The sequence below is a fragment of the Papio anubis genome, chromosome 1 (genome assembly GCF_008728515.1).
Source record: "Papio anubis isolate 15944 chromosome 1, Panubis1.0, whole genome shotgun sequence".
In the NCBI taxonomy this organism is placed as follows: Eukaryota; Metazoa; Chordata; class Mammalia; order Primates; family Cercopithecidae; genus Papio; species Papio anubis.
Window position 1 is genome coordinate 89,182,542 of NC_044976.1, and position 2,637 is coordinate 89,185,178.

Genomic DNA, 2,637 nt, shown 5'->3' on the forward strand with positions numbered 1-2,637 from the left:
CCTATATATTTTTCCTCTCCTCTGTGCAGAAAAGATAAAATAAACCATCGTTATGAAGAGTCCAGATGCAATGTGAAAAAATGCAAAATGTGTTCATCAGCTACAATTTGACTCTTTAAAACAGAAAGCTCTAAAGATGAGATCAGAATCAAATTTATGGTTATTTTCCACGGGAAAAGAACCAATTTAAAATTACTGAGGAGTATGGAATGATTCATACATGTGATCCAAAAAAATATGTGGCTGCCCTAATATCTTCACGTAACTGAACTGGCATACCAACGTATGTGGAAGACAAAAGCAAAATGTTTTTACATTAAAATACCTCTGGATTTATTTTTACTCATATCGTCCCAAAATGGATTGGCAAAACACAATCTCTATATATGTTCATCCACAATATTTATTTAAAAATCCATCTCATGCTTTACTTTTGGTATTTTTTTTTCTTTTTCTTTTTTCTTTTTTTTTTTTTTTTTTTGGCATTTTTTTCTTAAGGATGTGTTACCAGATGGAGAAAACTAACAAATTATACAATCCAGCTTCGCTGAAAAAGTAAGATTTCAATACCTACTTACAAAAATGAAAAGTGCTTTTTCATGGCAAGGTTAGATACCTGCAAAAGACTGAAATAGCTCAACTTTTACATTTTCTATTTTTTTTCTTGAAACTATTTGAAGAAGCACTGTTTTTCACAATCATAATAAGAGTAATTAAACAACTAGAAGCAAATTTAGCCACAATCCTATTGCAACATACAAACATGTTTATTACAACACAGTAATTTCTTTAAATAATTTGTCAACATAAATATGTCAAATGGGTTTTAAAATCATTTCTCTCCCTGTTCCCCAACAAAAAAAGTCCCTGGTGCTATGATCTATATATTGTTGTTCACTTATTGCTGAATCCAAACTAGTGAAATGATAACGGGTAACTATTATACAGAGCATGACAACTAATTTGAGTGGTAATAATGAATATTTAATGATCCTCCTTTCAAGCATGAACATATAACTTTTCATGTATGCCTTACCAAAATTATAACCATTAATCTAGAATTTATAGTTGCAACTGAGAATAATAGCCAGGAATTATAGATTATGGCCAAGTCAGAATATTGTATAAATATTCTGTATGAACACAAACGCAACGAAATGTAGGAAGCCCCAGCCTTCTGTTTTCATTCAATACAAGTCCTGTCTTTGAAATGTATGGAAGTTGTGTGATAAGTAGAGATTTGAATCCAGATATTAAGATGCTATTATTTCTATCAAGAAATAAGAACAATAGCCAAGGTCTTTTTCACTCTTCACTAGCCCACACTTTGTAAACAAAAATAACATGCATATAAAAATTTGTCCCCTATAGGAGTAATATTTTTAGAATGCTCTATTTAAATCAAGAAAAAAGTGAACATCAAATTTGTCAGAAATGCAGAATTTTTACACCTTAAATTTCATTGTTTAAATATGTGCTTAGTTTTCCCAGTGTGTTCCTTTATCAGAAACTACCATGTGACTTTGGGAGAAAGAAAGAGAAAGATCTGAAAAATGCAAGAAGCACTTTAAAATAGGCTTTGTTCACTGATGGAAAATATTTTTGGTTAAATTTCCAATTTATATCACTCCTGATATCTTAATATCAGGACAATTTCACAAGCCTGTGATGTTGCACAGAAACACGTCTGCTTCTTTTGCTGGTTAGAATTGCTTCTTTGTTACAGGGTAGTTTAAAACCACTGCCATTGCAGTTACAAATACACAATTCTACATCAAATCCCAGGGCTAGTTATTAATTAATTGTTTTAAAAGGAGTGTGCTTATAAAATTCAAGAGGGGAAAAAGAGTCTAATAACGTGGAGAAGAGAAGCAAGTAGAATCTGAGGTTTTTCCCAGTTGTGACCCTCTTTACCAGAAATTATGTGTCCGGATGAATGGCACACCATGCTGGCACCACGCTCATCAACATGCTCTGCCTCTTTAGGACTCCAGCATACAGGCCAAAGGCAGCGTGTGTTGGGGCACATTCTCCAACTGCGTACATACTCACCGAATACATTTCTAACTGAGCAGGTGTTCCTGACTAAAGCCAGGGCAAGATCAAATAAGAAAAGGAAATTACAAATGCTCTTTGTAACAGATAAAGTGCTTCAGAAATTTACTATGGCAGCATTCTTAGGTAACGCTACGTAAGGATACTAAACTCCTGATGAAGCTTCATTTGTTCACCCGCAGCTTCACTACTTTCACTACTGCCCCTATATAGACATGGCCTTTAGTCAATAGTCTTTATCATTCCTGGGTTCTTTCACAATCTTTCATTCTAGGTTTCTTCTGATGGTGGATATTTATGAAGGCATGTATACCAATTAATTATACCTTAACAAGTTTGTTTTGCTATGTTACATACACACAGAAACTATGTATGGTACATTAAAGAACATGTTCACAAATATTGGGAAGTTTATGAACCATTTTCATTTGTCCTGTGGTTTATGGCCTTGTTCATCACCTCCTTGTACCAGCTTACCAAACTTTCCCAGAGGAGCAGCAGACCAAATTCCTCAGCTCCCAGTGGCTCTGAGCAAATGCAGAACATGTAGCAAGATGCAAGAAGTAATGAGACAGACCAAAA

At 34.0% G+C, this 2,637-nt stretch overlaps 1 long non-coding RNA gene across 1 annotated transcript in view; it reads right to left on the reverse strand.

Moving 5' to 3' along the window:
• Positions 1–308: 308 nt before the first annotated feature.
• The window catches only part of LOC101026024, a 22,266-nt gene continuing 19,937 nt past the window's right edge, over positions 309–2,637 (reverse strand). Inside the window, exon 2 of the long non-coding RNA XR_002524530.2 lies at positions 309–2,637. This exon is cut by the window's right edge and continues 467 nt beyond it. This is a non-coding gene — a long non-coding RNA (uncharacterized LOC101026024).